This window comes from Myotis myotis, unplaced genomic scaffold, assembly GCF_014108235.1.
Source record: "Myotis myotis isolate mMyoMyo1 unplaced genomic scaffold, mMyoMyo1.p scaffold_m19_p_1, whole genome shotgun sequence".
Taxonomy (NCBI): Eukaryota; Metazoa; Chordata; class Mammalia; order Chiroptera; family Vespertilionidae; genus Myotis; species Myotis myotis.
Window position 1 is genome coordinate 100,438,017 of NW_023416313.1, and position 20,637 is coordinate 100,458,653.

A 20,637-nucleotide genomic window follows, 5' to 3' on the forward strand; every position below is an offset into this window, starting at 1 on the left:
AGCTCTCTATCCCTCTCCTTTCCTCTCTTTAAAAAAAAAAATCAATAAAATATATTTTTTTAAAAAAAAGAAGAAGATGCAATTAGCCTGGCCAGCAAGGCTCAATGGTTGGGCATCAACCTGTGAACCAGGAGGTCTGGCTTCAATTCCTATAAGGGCACATGTCCCAGTTTGAACTTGATTCGCAGTGTGGGGCATGCAGGAGGCAGCCAATTGATTCTTTCTCATCATTGATGTTTCTATCTCTCCCTCGCCATTCCTCTCTGAAATAAATAGATGTTTTGATAAAAGGAAGCAGCATCAAATCAATATTTAAAAGTAATTTAAAAATGTAACCTGTAAAATGTATGGCAGATGGCTTCAAAGCCATTGGGAAATAATCTATGCACCGCAATAACAGAGTTCAAAAGTTAATTAAAAATATAGAGGGAGTGTCTTATAGAACCCAAGGGCAAAAATAAGCCAGTCCTCAGGAAGCCAGGAATCAGAACCAGAAAAGCCTTGAGGGTCTCAGCTGAAATTTTCATTATCTTCAAACCTGCAACTATCTACAATTCTGCTTTATTTTTCTCTGGAAAAAAGTTTTCCTGGCTCCTAAGTCCATGCATCAGAGTAACCTCCCTCCATGCACACAGATTGAATCAACCCCATTAGCTGAATCCCAAATTCCACACAGAGAAAGTATTACTGGTCCAGCCTGGTCTGCCCTGCCCTCCACCCCATCCCTTCTAGTACAATCAGGGAGGATGGAACGGAGTCATCAATATGGCTTCTGAGGCCCATTCCTGCTAAAGCGCAGAGATTTCCCGGAAAATAGTCACTGAGCAGAATACCAGATAGGGATCATCTTGTCCTCGGAGTTTTCTGTTTGTTTGTTTATTTAATTACTTGCTTGTTTTTTAAGGGTAGTTAATTTTATTTATTGTTTTACTTTAAATAATTTTTATTTTTCAATTACAGTTGAAATAAAATATTATATTAGTTTCAGGTGTACAACCCAGTGATTAGAAATTATATAACTTACTAAGTGATCATCCCAATAAATAGTGTACCCACCTAACACTATACATCCTATCTAATAATAGACAAACATGGTAATTAACCGTACCTCTGACATGCTTACCATTGGCTAATCAGGGCAATATGCAAATTAACTGCCAACAAAGATGGCGGCCGGCAGCCAGGCAGCTCAAGCGAACAGGAGGCTTGCTTGCTCCAGTGATGGAGAAAGCCATGGTTCCCCGCATGCCGCCGCCCAGCTCTGAGCTGCACTCTAAGCAACTATGTTGTAATTATAGAAGCTAAACAAACCCAGGTGCCTGCTTTCAGCCAGCCGGGCCTCAGAGCTGGAGTTGCAACAGTGTTTCAATTATAGAAGCTAAACAAAGCCCAGATACCTGCTTTCAGCAGCCGAGATCTCAGAGCTGGAGCCGAGCCTCAGAGCTAAAGCTGGCTCTCAGATCCAGTGACAGCCATAGTAGGTAAATAAATCCCAGAATAAAAAATTTAAAAAAGGAGAGGTTGGGAGCTTCGGTCACCCACCAGCCTGAAAACGGCCCTCAGCCCCTCACCCAGACTGGCCAGGCACCCCAGTGGGGACCCCCACCCTGAAGGGGGTGTGACCAGCTGCAAACAGCCATCATCCCCTCATCCAGGCTGGCCAGGCCTTTATCCTATATAGTAAAAGGGTAATATGCAAACTGACCCTAACAACAGAAGGACTGGGAATGACTGGTCACTATGACATGCACTGACCACCAGGGGGCAGACACTCAATGCAGGAGCTGCCTTCTGGTGGTCAGGGCGCTCTCACATGGGAGGAGCTCTGCTCAGCCACAAGCCAGGCTGATGGCTGCCAGTACAGCAGTGGTAGTGGGAGCCTCTCCTGCCTCCTCAGCAGCACTAAGGATGTCTGACTGCAGTTTAGGCCTGCTCCCCGCTGGCAAGTGGGCATCCCCCGAGGGCTGCCGGGCTGCCAGAGGGATGTCTGATTGCCATCTTAGGCCCAATCCCCCAGGGAGCGGGCCTAAGCCAACAGGTGGTCATCCCCTGAGGGGTCCCAGACTGCGAGAGGGCATAGGCCAGGCTGAGGGAACCCCCCTCCCCTCTGAGTGCACAAATTTGTGCACTGGGCCTCTAGTAGGTAATAAAAATCCTTTGATCAGTTTAAACTACAAAATAGAATTTTAATTCAGAAATTTTAATGTGAATGCCAATGATTAACACTTCAAGCTTCATTCAAAGATAGGCCTTCCCTCTACTTCCCCATTTAGGGTCTGATGCAGGCAGGCTGTGTTGCCCCCAGAAAGGGGAAAAGGAGTCTCCTTTCTATCATGGGGCTATGGGGCCCGTGCCCTCCAGGCCAGCCCCCATGCCTGCAGTCACTATTTGCTCCAGGCTCAGGCCCTTCTGATCAATGGCAGGGCCCATATGCTCCATACCAGAGCCCATGTGCTCAATAGCAGGGCCCACACTATCTGTGGGTGCCCATGTGCTTGAGACTAAAGCTCATGCTGGCACCAATGTACTCTATGCTAGACCTGAGGTGCTCCATGACCAGGTCCATGTGCTCTATCTCAGAGCCCACAGGATCTATGCCATGGCCCAGCCCTGCACCCACGGACTCCATGCCAACATCTCAATGCAGTCAACGTGGGGGGCCCATCTTCTCCATCCCAGGGACACTGCACATACCTCCACCATTTATTCTGTCCATGTTCATCCAGAATCCAGGTCAACCCATGTTTTCCAAACCACCACCAAAAGGTCCTCCATGCTTCCCATTTTATTTATTCCAAATCCTCTGCCTTCCATTCCCATTCCTGTGGGTCCTATGTTTCCCACACCAGTGCCTTTATTCAGGTGAGTGGCCCTGATGGGCTGCCCTCCTGGTCCTAACCCCATGCCAATACCACCAAGTCCATGGGGAAGGTGTTGTGGATGCTCAGGAGGGAAAAAATCTCCCATTGGAAAGGCTGTCTCATCCATTTTCATGTGCATTGGTCTGTCAAACAGCAGTTGGTCATTTCACACAGATATAGTTTGCAGAGCTACAATGGACTGTTCAAAAGTAACAGTGCCTATCCCACAACTTTTTTCATCTTTATTCTCCAGAATGTCTGTCCGGACCACCACACCAGCCACTAATAACTAATAACTCCCTTCAGTTTCTTCCAGCACCTTTATAATCCAGATTTGCTACAAACACTGAGCTTCTAAGCCTTCCAGCCTTTTGTATAGCCTCCTGCATGTTCACCATCAGGATCTTTGACTTTCAGTGGTTCTCCACTTAGACTATGGTTGTTCCGCAGCTTTATCATGCTCTCTTCCATCATGAATTTGCCGGGGGCACACTCCCTTTACTCTTCTTCAACCCTCACCACCTTTTGCTTTAACCTGCCGTTTAAGTGACTGCCATTTCACAACAAAAGGTACCTTTGTAATGAAGGCTCTGTATCTTTTGGTTGGATTCGCATATGGCTCAAGGCAATTGCCTCCTCTCTATGCTTCTCTCCTTTCCCTGCTCATTCTGCATAGTTCATTCCCTTTCAGTTTGGGGCTCTGTCATCACCACCCCGGCTCCTGCTTTGACCTCTGTCACCATTGTCTCTGCCTCTGGGCTTTGTCTGAAATATTCTTGATTGAATTAGAAACAGCAGTTCACTGGACCTTTTGGATGTGTGCGTGTGTATGCGCATGTATGTGTGCATGTGTACATGTGCATGTGTGTGTACACATGTGTGAGGGCACACATGCGAATGTGTATATCTTTGATTGCAAAGGAAACTAACTTGAGCCAGCCAGAGAAAGATAAAAGGAATTTATCATGAAAATTAAAACATGTCTCAAGGATTTCCAGATGACCTCTTTAGAGAAATTTCTTAGGAAAAGACTAAACCACATATTAAAACATTGCCAGTATTCTAAGAAAATATGAATATGTAATGTCAATTTATTATAGTCTGAGCAATAGAATAATGTTAGAAAAATGTGGCTGCCAGGAGATCTCTGTTTTGGAAATTTATATTATCACTACAAAAAGGAGAATGAATATTGCTGGACAGAAATCTCACAGGTGTCATCCTATCTAATAAAAGAGTAATATGCAAACTGACCGTCACTCCAACACAAGATGGCTGCCCCCATGTGGACCCAAGATGGCCAGCAGGGGGAGGGCAGTTGGGGGGGACCAGGCCTGCAGGGGAGGGCAGTTTGGGGAGACCAGGCCAGCAGGGGAGGGCAGTTGGGGGCGACCAGGCATGCAGGAGAGGGCAGTTGGGGGGACCAGGCCTGCAGGGGAGGGCAGTTGGGGGGCCAGACCTGCAGGGGGAGGGCAGTTGGAGGGGACCAGGCCAGCAGGGGAGGGAAATTGTGGGCAACCAGGCCACCAGGGGAGGGCAGTTGGGGGCAATCGGGCCGGCAGGGGAGCAGTTAGGTGTCCATCGGCTGGCAGGGGAGTGGTTAGGGACTGATCAGGCTGGCAGGCAGAAGTGGTTAGGGACAATCAGGCAGGCAGGCAGGCAAGCTGTTGGGAGCCAGCAGTCCTAAATTGTGAGAGGGATGTCTGACTGCCCATTTAGGCCCGATTCCACACTGGGCAGTCAGACATCTCTAAACGGGCAGTCGGACATCCCTTGATGGGTCCCAGATTAAAAAGGGTGCAGGCTGGACTGAGGGACATACCCTCTCCACCTTCCCCTGCCCTCCCGCACAAATTTCGTGCACCGGGCCTCTAGTATAAAAATATGTGAACATCAAATTTGTCTGAAGCTAAATCACTTGTTGGTCCTCATTCAAATAAATAGCAGCATAAAATCCTCCCAAATTTTGAAAAGCAATTTAAATCTTTACTGTGGCATAGTTGGCATACGTTGATAAAGTTTCTTCTGTTCATATTCTCATACACATTGAACAGCCCATTTCCCCCTCTCCCAGCCCCTGGCAACCACCATTCTACTCTCTGTTTCTCAGGTTGACTATTTTCAATATCTCATTTAAATGGAATCACGACTGGCTAATGATGGAAAGACATTATCTGCTTATGGATTAAAAGACTTAATAATGTTAAAATGTCCAGGCTACCCAAAGACATCTACAGATTTAGTGCAATCCCTACTGAAGTCAACTTTAAAAAAAAAAATAGAAACAGAAAAACAATCCTAAAATTCATATGGAACAACAAAATACCCCAAATAGCCAAAGTAATCTTGAGAAAGAACAAATACAAAGGCATCACACTTCCAGGTTTTAAAATGTATTACAAAGTTATAGTAATTAAAAGTTGTAGAATGCTACTGGAATAAATACACATATAGACCAATGGAATAGCATGCCTATATGGTCAACCAATTTTCTACAAGGATGCCAAGAATACACAATGAGGAAGGATACTCTCAACAAAAAGTGTTGAGAAAAGTGGATATCTACTTGCAAGAGAATAAAATTGGACCCTTCTCTTACACCATACACACAAACCAACTAAAATGAATTAAAGAACAAGGGACTCTGCTGACAGACACAGTAACTTTCTGAGCCAACATTATAAGAACAGGAAAAAGACAAAGACATAAAATAAAGTCAAAATTTATAATCAGAAGGTGACATCATGGATAATTTAGAAATGCATTTTATTTAATATGCTTTACTTGATTTTTACAATGATAAAAATTCATAGTTGCAAAATAAATTAAAATCTATGATATGGAAAATAAACATATACATGTGCCAATGATTGTCAGTATTGTTAACAAATTTTAATTTTACCTAAAGCAGATCAACACTTCCAAATAAAATACTTCATTTTCTATAATATTTTAGCAAAACACCTTACTTATAATAGTAGTTTGATGAAATTTAAAGGACGAACTTCTAAATACACAAGTGCATAAAAGTTACTTCTATAGTTTACATGGCAAACAAAAGAGAAATACCTATAAAGATGTAACTATTGTTTCCAACCACAAAAGACCTAGTGTAACCATTATGTGAAATAGATTTCTACCAAGAAGTCACTCCCATCAGTTTTCAAAATGCTAAAAAATTAGATCCTCTACACAGCTGGACTTGGGTAAGAGTTTAATGAAATCCAATATTAGGATGGATAAAATAAACTGAGCTAGCAGGTATCAACACTATGCAGGTTTGTTGTTGTATGTTGTTAAAAGCCAATTTTCTTATTATTAGAATTTACTTTCAACATACTGTTAATGTAGTAAGAAACCCTGGAGGTTCTTGAAGGCTTTGAGACTTGGGTGTTTTTCCAGAACTATGAAAATAACTTTTATTATCCAAGGCTATATATATATATATGTGTGTGTGTGTGTGTGTGTGTGTAGCATTGCTTTATCATTTTGAAAATCTCTTTTGTGTTTGGTTTACAGAAGAGAGTTTATTCATTCTCTTATAGTATCATACATTGTACAAGTTCACCTGGAAATTCCTTCGTAATCACCTCCTTTCTTCACTAATTCTCTATTATAAGCACTTGTTTTAGTTCTATCATTAATTTATTTCCCAAACTTGGTATGTTAATATTATGATAATGACATTGACAGTGTCTGTGGACCTTACCTTTTCAATGTAGGAAACACAAAGATTGCACATGATTAGATACGTATCATTAGCCTGTTACCCTTCTGAATTAGTGGTTCCATCTCAAATGAGGCAATAATTTTTCCCATCTTACATAGTTTTTAAAAATGGTATATGTACAAATACATACTGTAGACTGTAATGCGCCATGAGGCTCTGTCTAGGAATACACTGGATGCCCAAGGCTGCTCTAAGCATGGGCCTAATCAGGGTGCTCAAGGCCAACATACTTTTCAGCAGGTGCAAGACCACAGCGATCTCATGGTATACTGTGCCTGTGCGCCCTTCTGCAGCCAAAACGATTGATGCAACTATTGGCACGAAGCCTTCTTTGTCTCTGGGGTAATATACAGGTTACTGACCAGCTAGTCTGGAGTGTGAAGAAGATGAAGCTGGAGACCTGAGAGCTGGTACTGCTACGATGTAAGGCTAAGAGCTCACAGAGAGCTCGGCTATAGCTGCCATGTTAACCAGCCAGTGTGCTGGGCAGGGGAGACAGGAGAAGCTGCTGAGCCAGCGAGGCTGCTGAGGCTGTAGCTCTAAGGGAGAGCTCAGGCACTATTGCTATGTAAAGCTTGAGGTTTAGAGGCAGCATGTGGCTGCTCAGATAACAGCTGTGGGTACAGAGATTAATGCTGCTTTCCAGGAAAGACATTTACCAGCCGGTGTACAGCTGCCTGCCTGCTTGGGACACTGTTATGAAAGACTGTGTTGTCTGGTGACTATATGGCCACTGGCTTCTGCAATACAGACTCTTTCTTATACACCCACAATCTCTCATGGCTTCTCTAAGACCTGGCGTCCAAGGAGGTCCAGCCCCAGGCAGAGGGGCTCAGACCCAACAGCTGTAACTAGTGAGCAGAAGAGAAAGAAGAGCTTGGACTAACTTCCCAACAGTTAGTACAGTGGGCAGGGTTTGAGAAGGGACCTGCCCAGGCGTAGTCAGGAAGAATTTTGGAGAATATATGGACTCAGAGCAACTCAGGGTAGCAGTGCCCGTGCAGAGCTCAGGCTGTGCTCTGACATGCACTGTACAGATATAAGCTATAAATATTTCAGTAAAAGTGAACACAATACTCTTCCTTAGTTGTATGTAAATTCAAGTCACATATATGGATCCATAAATAGATGATGCCTGAATCACTAATATCCAAACATTAGTGTGAGAATATGATTCCTGGTTGGGATTTGATCATAGTTTTCGGGTAGTTGTGTGGTTTTTCCAGTTACCTATTGTGTCAGGCCAGCACAGCTAAGGGTTCAGAGAGCCTGAGAGGGGGCAGTGAAGGATTAAAGAAAAGACAGAGGATATAGTGGGCCTCGGTGGATCTCCTGAGCCTGGCTGAGGCTACAGAGGATTCAGCCAGCAAGCTGAGGCTTTGTTTTATAGTCAGAGGTAAACAAGCTATAGTGGTCACCATAGTTACAATGTTCTTGAGAATTTCACTTGTTTTGGCAGCACTTGCTGCACCTCCCACAGCCCATTAGCTGCCTAGGAAGGATCTAGGGGGCCATCGTAAGGTCAAGCTTAATTATGCTAAGACGACTCTGCCCTCTAAGCTGGGACTTGTTTGTGGCTCTGCCACAGGTCAATCTGAGGCTTAACTCTATAGCCGCTCCCTACAACCTATGACACAGGAAGCTCAGTTTAACTAACCGTAGATCCTCATAGATTTAGTGGTTACTAGAAAATACAATTAGTTCTGAAAACACTTTGGGACATTTTAATTTTGTTATATCTCACTTGAGATAGCTGATAAGCAGGGCAAGTGTGTGTATGTAAAATGATGAATTATTTGGCATCATATTGGAACATGCTCTATTCCCACAACTCCTAGCCGTTCTAGAAACATAGTAACATTTGGAAATGTAATATAATTTTTATTTTTTGCATCAATCTTATGGATTTAGTACACTTCTTCCTATTTCTCACTAAAGAACACTCTGGACTCTGCCTACAATGGGAAGTAAAAGCTAATTGCTTTGCAATAGCAGCAATGAAATGCATTCTGTCACTCAACTGATATCAGTGACCAAGTGAAATGAGATCATTTCCTAGCAGTGAACTCAAAAGGAAAGCTTTTAAATGTTCCACAGGAATCTTAGTGTGCCCTTGTCAGTATAATGTAGCCAATAGAGTGACAACCTGATTTCCCAGTAAGTATTCACTTTAGCCGTGCCAGCTGCTGGGCTCTACCACTGACTATGGCTTTGATATTGAGTAGAGATAGTCATCTTTGAAAGACATAAATTGATTTATTTATTACTGATGTTGCTGGTCTCATTTATTAAAAGACGTTGTCACAGCTGGAGACTGCAGCTACTTTCTTTCCCCCTATTTTACATATATATATGAGAAATACATTGGATTGTAAAATAGTTTATTAGTGTTTAGCCTGTCAGCAAGTTAGAAATACATAATATTCAGAAAATATGTAATTTAAAACAAAACCTATGCATAATGGTCAATTATTCTAATTGTGTTGTAGTATTATTTAGAAACTTTTATTTCTAGTTAAAACAACCAAAATACCCATATTAGAACTTTAAATAAATGTGAAGCTTGTAAAATTGGGAATTCTTTGTGTAATCATCTATAAAAGATGATCATGGATGTAAATTTTTATAAATACAGTTAATCAATTGTTCCTAAATATGATGGACCAGGTTAGAACATAAAAGTATGATTTACATAAACAGCACTTATGAAGTGGACAAAATACTAAACTCTTAAACTCTTAGATGTTTTCTAGAGTCAAGTATGTTTAGACTTGGTGGTTTAAGGTCAGAGGGAATGCATGTGTGCAAAGGAAATGTAGAGAAAACCCTCTTGATCATGACTGAATGATAAAACCCTAGTGTATAAAAACTTGTACTGGAAAAACCTAGCAAATATTTTAATATACATGGGAGAAAGTTTCCAAATAAATCAACTAAGGATATTCTAACAAAATAATTAAAAAATATTTCAGAGTAAAAATAAAACAGTAGCGTCCCTTTCTAGCCATGAAAACGTAATAAACTGGATTAACCCTCTCTCCTTATGCAAAAACAAAATCTAAAGGCAAACAAAAATATATGAAATAATTGTTTTCAGACATTTGACAAATGCAGTGTAGATCTGTGATACTTTAAGAAAACAAACACGGTGAGTCCTGTAAATGTCCCCAAATTATTACCTGGAAACATCTTCCTCACTGCAGACAAGAAGGGTTTCTGAGTGTACAGTGGGGGTAGGTGAGATTTCACCTTCTCATGTTTTTATAATCTAGAACATCTGTCTGCAAAAGACTCAATAGTGGGGTATTTCTGGCCTGTGAAGAAACATTAAGGCACCGTTCTAAATTATGGAGCTGAGTATATTTGATCTGACTGAAAAATAACCATGAATTATGCATCTTAACTTATTAGTTTTAGGGGAAAAAATTGACGGGATGATAAATTCAATGAAAAGCCATCAACATTTTGTACAGCAAAGTAACTGTATTTAGAATAAATAGGGGTGAACCAGGCTTTAAAATGAATGACTGATGATCTTGGATCAGTCTATTAACTTATCTAGATTCAGTTACCTCATATGTAAAATGAAATTGCTAAACAAGAGCAGTAGTTGGTAATTATTGAAAGCAATAAGTACCATGATTGTGCACCATTTACATGTCTCAATAATTCTCCACAGTATTTCTCTGAAATAAGAATTCCTGGTATTGCATTTTACAGTGAGAATAATAACCTGTCCCAGGTGAAAATAGCTAGTCAGTGACAGAGTGAATATGCACCGAGGTATATATGTTTCCCAACCCTGTGTTACTATTCACCAAATTATAATGCTTAGATATAAATTCACCAAAAAACACGTATTTGCACTTCATAATAGAAGGAATGGACAGTAGTAGATGGTTAATGTTAATAATAAAAAAGGAAGATCAATGCAATTATACTAAATATTTTCAAAACCAAATTCTAAAAACATGAAGATAAATTCTGATCTCTTGCGCCAAGACATTTTGGCAGTCTAATAAGCTTTAGTTATGGTGTGCTTCTTTGAACATTAGGAACAAGTTCTGATTTATTGGAATTGTTGTAGGCAACTGGATTAAATTAAATTCATATTGAAAATTAAGAATGATTTAATTTTTTTTCTATTGAAAATTGTAGCTGAATGTATATCCTTGTTCAAAAACCCTTTTTATATGTATCTAATTCTTGTGTTATAATTTGTACAAGTAATCCACTGAATGTATATGATTCTATGAGTCCTGAGCCATAATACACCTGTGGAATCATTACCACAATTAAGAAAAAGACCACAACCAACATGCCTAGAGGGATTCCTTATGCCCCTTAGTAGCCCATTCCTTCATCTGCCCCTGGCTGCAGACAATCGGTGATCTGCCCCTTATCACTGTATGTTTCAATATTCTGGAATTCTATATAAGTGGAATCATGTAATATACAGTTTTATGTCTATTTCATTTCACAGATGACTATTATTTTTAGATTCACCCATGTTGTGGCATGTATAAGCAGTTCACTTCCTTTTAATTGTACAGTGGTATATCATTGAGTAGGTTTGACATCATTGTTAATCTACTTACTTACTGAACATCTTATCCTGGGCTCATCCATGATTTTTTTTTTGCAAAGTGTTTGTTTAAATATTTTGCCTACTTCTAAAGAAATCTTTTCTTACTCTACATGGTTTGAGAGGTTACTTGTCCAAGCTACTGACATGGTTGGAAAATGGTGAAGCAGGACTTGGACTTCAGTGGTTTGGCTCAAGAGTCTATATAAGTAAAGCTTAGGTCATAGCAGCGGCCTTCTTCAGGGTGATATGTGAAATAAAGTAAAAAGGTTAGATTGGGTGTGGACTCTAGACAGTGATGAATGTGATGAATGGTTGGTTGCCTAAGAAGTCTGAGCTTCATTTGAGAGGTAATGGGGATCTTTAAGTTTTGGGTCCAGAAAAAGAAACAATAAAAAGAGTTTTTAAAAATATCATTAGGTAGCAGTTTAAATAAAATGGGTTTGAAGTAGGTTAAATTAAGAGCTGGTGGGGATAGTTAGTAATTTACTAGAGTGACATAGGTAGGCTCTCACCTAGAAACAAGACTAGTGGGACAGATAGGATGGATGGATGCTTTGAGGATAACTGCATGGAAGATGATCATGTTTTCCTGATACTACACAGTCACTGATAATTAAAACAGGTCTACATTTTTTGCATTCTGGCCATGCAATTTTAAATGATAGAGTCCTCTATAGTTTTATAATGTTATAAATCAAAGAAAGGTGGTAGAAAGAAGGCAGGGCAAGTCCTGACCTGATGTTCCTCCTTTAAACTTTCTTCATTTCCTTCTTTTATTCCCTTCAATTCTTTCTTACTTTCCTTCCTTCTCTAACTCCTCCCATTCTTCCTTCCCTTTGTTTTGCTCAGGTATTCTCTATTATTCCTTATGGCTAAAAAAATAGCAGAAAACTATATTGGTATGTATGTAGCTGTTATCTTACATGCAACTTTTTCAAGTTTCAGTGTAAAAAACTACATTAAGTATAGGGAAATTTGGATAGAACTGAAGTATAGACAAGCTTGGCCACAGAACCACTTGGTAAGATTATTTGGGTTTGTTTTTTACATTATATCATCTTTTCACCTTGAACTATAATAGGGAAATGCCTAGAACTGTGCCTGGTACAAAGCAAGTAGAGCAAGTGTAAGCAAAGTTTTACAAAAGAATTTTAGTGTAAATACATGGAAGAGTGCTTTCTACAGAACCACAGCAACTTTTAAAGCTCTTGCATTCACACCGTGTTCCATCTTGTCCTCTGTAATCAGATGCATTTTTTCCCATGTGAACACATTTCTCTTGTGAACACATCTTCTTGCATTTTTGGAAAATTATAAGCCATATTTTCATTTAAAAGTGCTTCTTTCTAAAATATTAAAGAAAATATATTGGTTACCATCAACTTGCTATGAGCTATGCAAAAAATATTTATATTATGATGGTATATTGGAAATGAACAATCATTCCTGTCGTGTGGCTTATGAGGTTACTCTGAGTATGAATATGGGAGGGTAGTATATTAAGGGTAAATTTTCATTTATGGTCAAACATGATGAGTATACATATTTAACATGTAGATGCAATTTACTTCACTACACATAATCAAGGAACTAGTCCAGGTTCAGATCAGAAAAGGTCTCTTAATCCATAGCTGTCCTAGGAAGCTGAGGGAATTTCTAAATCACCTTCAATTGGTGGATGTCTGTGTGACTTAACCACAGTCACACAGGCCGACCATAGGTAAACATGACATAATACATGAAATGTGACTTCCCTTTGTGAATCTCAGAGCTAATATTCATCCTGGATGTACCAGAAAGAATAGGATTGCACAGAGCAAGAACCCCAGATCTCCTCAAAGGGTTCCCTATCATATTCAGCAAGAGACTGGTTCAGTACATGCATGTGAGAAACTACCCAAGGCCACACAAAGGCGCATCCTAAAGGATTAGGGAATAGCGCTCCTCAACCACCTATCATGTGTATCCTCAACAACCTCTCTGAAAACATGTTATTCACAGAGTGTTGGGTAGAGTATTGAAATGGGTTTTGCCTCAGTAGTGGGGAACTACTAGTCCCAGATTAAACATGGTTCTGGCTCCATCTAACCAATTTTAAAAAGAAAGTCCTTGCCCCAGTGAGGTTGGGACGGCCCCGGTGAGGTTGAAACAGCCCCGGTCAGGTCGAGAAAGCCCCAGTGAGGCCGAGATGGCCCCGGTGAGGTTGAAACGGCCCCAGTGAAGTTGAAACGGCCCTGGTGATGTTGGGACGGTCCTGGTAAGGCTGAAACGGCCCCGGTGAGGTCAGAACGACCCTGGTGAGGTTGGGACGGCCCCGGCGAGGCTGCAAAGGCCCTGGTGAGGTTGAAACGGCCCCGGTGAGGCCGTGATGGCCCCGGGGAGGTCGGGACGGCCCCGGTCAGGTTGGGACAGCCCCAGGGAGGCCAAAATGGCTCCGGTGAGGTCAGAATGGCCCTGGTGAGGTTGAGACGGCACTGGTGAGGTCAAGACGGCCCCAGTGAAGTCAGGATGGCCCCGGTGAGGTTGGGACAGCCCCGGTGAGGTTGAAACAGCCCCGTTGATGTTGAAACAGCCCCAGTGAGGCCGAAATGGCCCTGGTAAGGTCAGGATGGCCCCGGTGAGGTTGAAACGGCCCCGGTGAGGCCAGGACTGCCCCAGTGAGGTTGAAACGGCCCTGGTGAGGCCTAGATGGCCCCAGTGAGGCTGGGATGGCACCTGTAAGGTCGGGACGGCCCCAGTGAGATTGGGATGGCCCCGGTGAGACCAAAACAGCCCCAGTGAGGTCAGAATAGCCCCGGTGATGTTGAGACAGCCCCGGTGAGGCTGGAACAACACCGGTGAGGTAGGGATAGCCCCGGTGCGGTCAGGACGGCCCCGGTGAGGTTGAAACGGCCCCGGTGAGGTCAGGATGGCCCCAGTGAAGTTGAAATGGATAATGGGGTCCAGTATAGATTGATGAACAGGGATAGATGCAGAGGCAGAGCAGCATTGAACAGACTGTCAAACTACAGTGGGAAACCTGGGGAGGGTTTGGCGGAGGGGTTAAGAGATCAACTGAAGGACTTATATGCATATAAGAATAACCAATGGACACAAGACACTAGGGAGTAAGGGAGGCTGGGGGAATGTCAAGGGGGAGGGGGAAGGAGACATATGTAATACTCTTTATAATACTACAAGAAATAAAAATTATTTTTTTAAAAAAGTTGTATAACAGACTATTCCTAAATAAATTATCTACATTCAAGGAAAAAGCTTAAAACATTTATAAAAACATTAAAATCCTCAGGACCTTTCAAAGTTAAATCCATTATGTCTGGCATCCAATCAAAGACTACTAAGGAAATAAAGAGGAAGAGAAAGATGGCCCATAAAATGATTAAGTTAGTTAAATTTGACTCAGAAATAACACAAATGTTATAATTTAAAAAAAATAACATTAACATAGATAACATAATTGCACTCCACATATTAATAAGGCAAAGAAGAGACATGAAAGATATAAAAATGAACAAAGTAAAATTGTCAATGTGTGAGGTAGTAATACAATGAATACATTAAAGGCATAGTAGATAATTCAAAAGAACAGTTTAATTCCTGTTGAGGAACAGAAACTATCCAAAGAAAAAGACTAAGAGAAACAAAATAAGGAGTATCAGTGAGATGTGGGACAACACTAAGCAGCCTAATATTTCTGTAGAGATGAGGTAAGGAATAAAGAAGTATTTGACAGTGATGGAATCATCACTGCTTCTATTCTAGATTATAGTGGAGGCTGTAGTCCATGCAATCAGGCAAGAAGAGAAATACAAAGAGAATTTGAAGAGAAGAAATAAAACACTCTTTATTTACAGACCGTATGATCATTTGTGTAGAATATCGATTGGCTTCTGGAAGAAAAGTACTAGAACTAATAAGTGATTTTTAATAATGCAGAACACAAGAGGAATATCACATTGCTGTTGTATATACTAACATCTACTCTGAAAAAAGTACAAATACTAATAGTAAAAATTATGAAATACCTAGGGATAAATAGATCAAAAAGATGTGTAAGACTTGTACACTGCAAACTTATAAACTGATAAAAACTGATTAAAAAAAAACAAAACAAAACTAATGATACCCAAATAAATGGAGAGACATATTTGATTCATGAGTTAGAAAACTCATTACTATCAAGAATTGATTGTTCCCAAACTGAGCTATTGAGTCAACATAATGCCAATCAACATCCCAGCAAGATTTCTTGGTAGACATTGATAAGCTAATTCTAAAATGTATATGAATATGTCAAAGGGCTTAGTTTAGTCAAAACAACTTCAAAAAAGAAGACAAAACTTGAAAAACTAATACTTATTTAAAAATTATTAAAAATACAATACTCAAGACAGTAAATTAAACAACTTACAGAGTAAAAAAAGAGTTCAAAAACAGACTTACTTTGACAAATATACAATTGCAAAAACCTTTTAGAGATTTTTGTAACACTAATTTAAGCCCATCATTTGGAGTAAAAATACATGGAATGTCAAATCTGAAAGAAAAGTTATAAAAATACTAACACACACAAATGAATTCAGAGGTTCTTAGTAGTAAAACATGATGTCAAAAAAAACATAGAATAACTCCATTGGAAATGTCAGTACTTGAAATATCTCTGCCAATAACACACCTTAAGCAGCTTGTTGTGTCACCATGCCTCCCATCAGTGGTCACGTCTAATGGGCATTCCCAGGGCCAGAGTGTATCCATTGTACTGGTTGCCACTAAGGGTGGCTAGGACTCATGGAAGAGAAATTGGCATCAAGTAAAAATGAAGGGTAAACCTGGGGCATTCTGTGGCTCTCCAAAAACAGTGATATTCTCAGAGGCATCTGGAAGAAAAATGAATAAATAAATAAAAGCCAACTTGGAGAGAATGCCCACCCCAAAAAAGTGGTGAAAATTTGAATATTAGAAAATAATAATTAAAATAAATTGGAATAAGCTGAGCTTGGCATCTGAGCAGTGAGTTCCTGATAATACACATGAAAATGCACTGAGACAAAAGTATAATGAAAATATTGTCATACATACTTGAATTTTGAATATTAATAAAGTTATGACTAAATCATAAAATATATATTATCTAAAATTAAAAGTACTTACTCATAAATTAATTAGTGGTGAAATGAGAACATTTTCTAGGAAATTCTGATTCTAAGAAAAAATCAGTTATATTTTTCTATGGAAATTATAAGTGTAGTTTATGGTGTGAGATAAAGTCAAAAGCAGTTATCTCAAATAATAGGGCAGCACTTTTTATATTAGTCAGAATATAATATGGCCAAAATATAGTAAACATGTCCATAACTTTCAGTTTTGGGTAACACATATTATTTGAGGGAGCTGATACACTATCCTCTTGTATAAGTTACTTTTGAAAATCTAAACTAGGAAAAGCTTCTCCTCTAACAGCCCAGATTAGAGGTGAAAGTTAACTCTACCTGCTTGTCACTCTCTCCTCTGCTTCTGCTCCATTATTCCTCTATCGCAGCTTCTCTCTGAACACCTTCTACAGTCTCTGTCAGAAGCAGCATCTCCTTTGTCTTCCATTCCTGGAGAGCACAGTGTTGCTGTGATTAGTGTTTACACTAACCCCTTGTATTTTGTCCACCACCAACAAGCAAATTAGGACAAGTCAAGAGCCTAACAGAAACCAGGTCAAGTGTAGGGAAAGTCATACATGCTTTCGAATGGGCTTCTTTCTTTCCTGCACTCCTACTAGGAATGCAGGCATGGATATTTATGGCATGGTTATCTTTTACTAAAGCTAAACTTAAAACACCCAATTCACCTTTACTAGCATTTGAGAGCAATCAGGGAGTTAAATGTTGTCTAATAACTTCCACAATCATCTCTTTAAGAGCAGATGATTAACTCATACATATAGTTTGTGGTGTCATTCTCGTTATTAATGTAACAACTTGTATATCACAGCTGTAAAGAAAGATTGATGTGCCCTAACCGGTTTGGCTCAGTGAATAGAGCCTCAGCCTGCAGACTGAAAAGTCTCAGGTTCGATTCCGGTCAAGGGCATGTACCTTGGTTGCGGGCACATCCCCAGTAGAAGGTGTGCAGGAGGCAGCTGGATCGATGTTTCTCTCTCATCAATGTTTCTAACTCTCTATCTCTCTCCCTTTCGCTCTGTAAAAAATCAATAAAATATATTTAATAAAATCAAAGAAAGATTAATGTGAGTAAATTATTTAGACTTAAATAACTTCAAGAAGTATGACAGACAGCTAAAATGATTTACAAACAAAACATTGCACACACATTTCTCTTCATATTTTGAATGTATCTCTGACCTCTTCGCAGTCAGGAAGACTTAAGTTTTCTTCTTGTTCCTGCTGTCGTCTTTCTTCTCTGTCCATCCAGAGGAGGCGCTGCTCTTCCGCTGTGCCCTCACGTTGGTCTAATTTCCTAACGTGTCATATACAAATATCTAAATAAAGAACCGATTTCAAATCTAGAAAAGAAAAACAGGTTTGAATTTCCAGAAGAAAAAGATGTATCCTGGCTCCCTGTGACTTGCAGAGCCTTCAACAAATCTTCCATCTAGAGTCCTGATCTCTGGTATGTCAATATGCTTATGGAACTACCACAAAATGGACCCACAGAATATAAAAGTCAGGCTATGCAGCCCAATCCCTCACCTTAATGCAGGAGGAAAGAGGAGAAAAAAAATATGATATCCCTTCATTTCCTAAGATACGGGCTGGACCATGGAGTGGTAATGGCTGAACATGAGCACGTAATATCTGTAGAGCTTATACATTTTCTTTCAGGGACAATGCATCTCTATATTGGCATTAGATATAATCAAACCTCTATTTTTCACTTTGCATGAACTTCCTCAAATTTAATGCTGTCAGCCCTTAAAAATGTATCATAAAAAGCTACTCTTAGAGGTCAGCTTCAGAATCTTTCTGCCACAATAGACTCTTCCTATTGGCCCTAACTCAGACAGAAGGAACACATTAGAATAGAAATTTAATTACCGATTTCTGCTATCAATCACTGACATATAGAGGACTGTCCCTTTCCCTTTCTAGGCCCTATAAAGCAACCTCAAATTATTCTCTATTCCTGCTCTAAATTTACATTTGGAAAAACATATTTAATTAATGTGTCATAATTGAAGGTAAAAATACTATAAGAAAATAATTTTCATATGAGTAAAGTTTTCTTCCAAACCCTATGTAAGAAAACAAATTTAAATATTTAACTTACTTGTTCTTTAAGTAGTTGTTTTTGATATCTAACTTTAGACTCATAAGATATTGCCCATACTTATTAAATTCTCTCAGGTTACAGACAACCTAAAGAACAACAAAATAAAAAAAATATATAAAATTACAAACATTTAATATGAACAGCAATCACTTTCAGGAGGAAAAATAATATATAATTTGGTAACAATGTGGTATTAAGAATAATAAATTTCTAACCATTTATAAGAAGTATCTCTCTAAAATTGTTAAACAACAGTACATTTCTGTTTGATTCTCATTATGTGTTAAAATTTAATTTATGAATTTAGTACACACAACTGATTTATTAAATTATTAAAATAAAATACCAATGTAACAATGGTGTTCAAAACAAATTAGAATACAAAAGCAATTATTTTCTATCAAGATTCTATCTGGCTAATACTGCTAAGTGTTTTGCCTCAAGTTTAAAAAGTTTTGTAGGACATAATCCTTGACAAGCATACAGAACATTGGAGGCACAGAAAGAGAACTATGATACAGTTGGGAAATTATCTTTAAATCCTCAAATTATTTGGTAATCATATTTTGATATTAAAAATTTTTGAATGTGGGAGTAGTAGTATCATTTAGAAACAACTGTTGTCTGTGCCACGCCAGCACTGCCAAGGATGAACCTGAGAGGGGGCAGTGAAGGATTAGAAAAGACAGGCAAGAGAATGAAAGCTGGGTCTCAGCTGGACGCTGCCCTCTCTGATGGAGAGAGACAGTGCCATGGACTACAAGCCGTGTCTTTATTTTATATCCAGTTTCCATGAGGCAAAGTAAGGCGTGGTCAAGATGTTTACAACCTTCTCATGGGTTTCAATCCTACTCAATTACATGTACCTGAACTCTATCAAGCCCACATCACTCAGACACGTGGGACCACGTACTTGAACCATAGGTTCAAGCTTACAACTACAGCTGTTGGCTATAATTGTGCTGTGAGAGCTCTGCCCTCCAAGCTGGGACTTGCATGTGGCCATGAGAGGACTGTACCCTCTCATTAGTCCGAGGCTTGAACCTGTACTGTAGCCACTCTCCACAGTTGTCTGATTTCCCTTGACCCAAAGTACTCAGTTATTTCTAGAATTTCTCATTAACTCTCTCTCATGATCAAGTTAAAGGTGAAACCACAGCCCCACCTCAGTGTGTATATAAGCCAGCTTATCTCAAGTGTTGGAAGTTTTCAATGATTACAAAGAAGTGCTCTTCAACCCACTTTATTGTTGGTGAGGTAGCCTCCTTCCGGTAATCTCCTCCAGATATCTTCGTGTGAATGGCTGCTCTTAACTGTGGATCCTGGAGACTGTTATATTGCTTGTCCAACTAAAGATCAGTCAAGTTAAAGCCATAATGAGAGGAGTTAGCTTGACACGTAGGCAGACAAGGCAGGTGTCCAGTGGAAAACAAAGGCAACATAGGCAGGAGTAGACACTGCAATTTGAGCAAGCTTAACCACAGTCAACCATGCAGAAACAACAATGTTTTTTAGACTCAGAGCTGGAGGTATGTGAATGTAGGGAGGGGCTGCAGCAATAAGGTGAACTGATGCATAGGAACAGGGAAAGTCCAGGTCCATTGCTGGGCAAGAACAGCTGAGGGAATCAAGCAGGTAGGGACATGGGTAGCTATGAAGCAGGCTTGCAGCAAATATAAACCCCTAGATGACAAAGCTTCAGTGGCTACCCATTATGGGCCACTTCCTCGTGCAGGGAGTCTCAATAAATGTTCCAGGCTTTTGTTTAAATCTTCGGGTCTGCAATTTGATTCTTCAGATTCCTGGTTATTAGCTATAAGAAGGTCAAAAAAGCTGCAAACACATTTAAAAAGGCCATAATCATAAATGTAATGAATTTCATTTTTAAATATCAACCTACTAATATGACTAGAATGCTCAATCAAAATAAAGCATGCAAGAAGTGTAAGAAAGGGAGAAAACCAGCAACATAAAGATTTGGATTGTGTAATGCTAATTGCTTATTCCTACTTTTCCTCCCACTGACCTGAATTATTCTAAAAACTTATCCTCACTCAATTCCTCCACTGACCTCCATCAGTCCCTGGCTCTGAGCCAGAGAAGAAAGGGAGGAAACAAAAGAGACTATGATAAAAGGTGTTTTAATGGATAAAGCTGAGTTTAATGCTGAGTTTCGC

At 39.8% G+C, this 20,637-nt stretch overlaps 2 pseudogenes; both read right to left on the reverse strand.

The window, feature by feature from the left end:
- Nucleotides 1-2,331: 2,331 nt before the first annotated feature.
- LOC118667089 lies at nt 2,332-3,535 on the reverse strand (annotated as a pseudogene).
- A 12,325-nt stretch (nt 3,536-15,860) lies between these two features.
- Nucleotides 15,861-20,637, reverse strand: part of LOC118667135 — a 103,207-nt pseudogene continuing 98,430 nt past the window's right edge.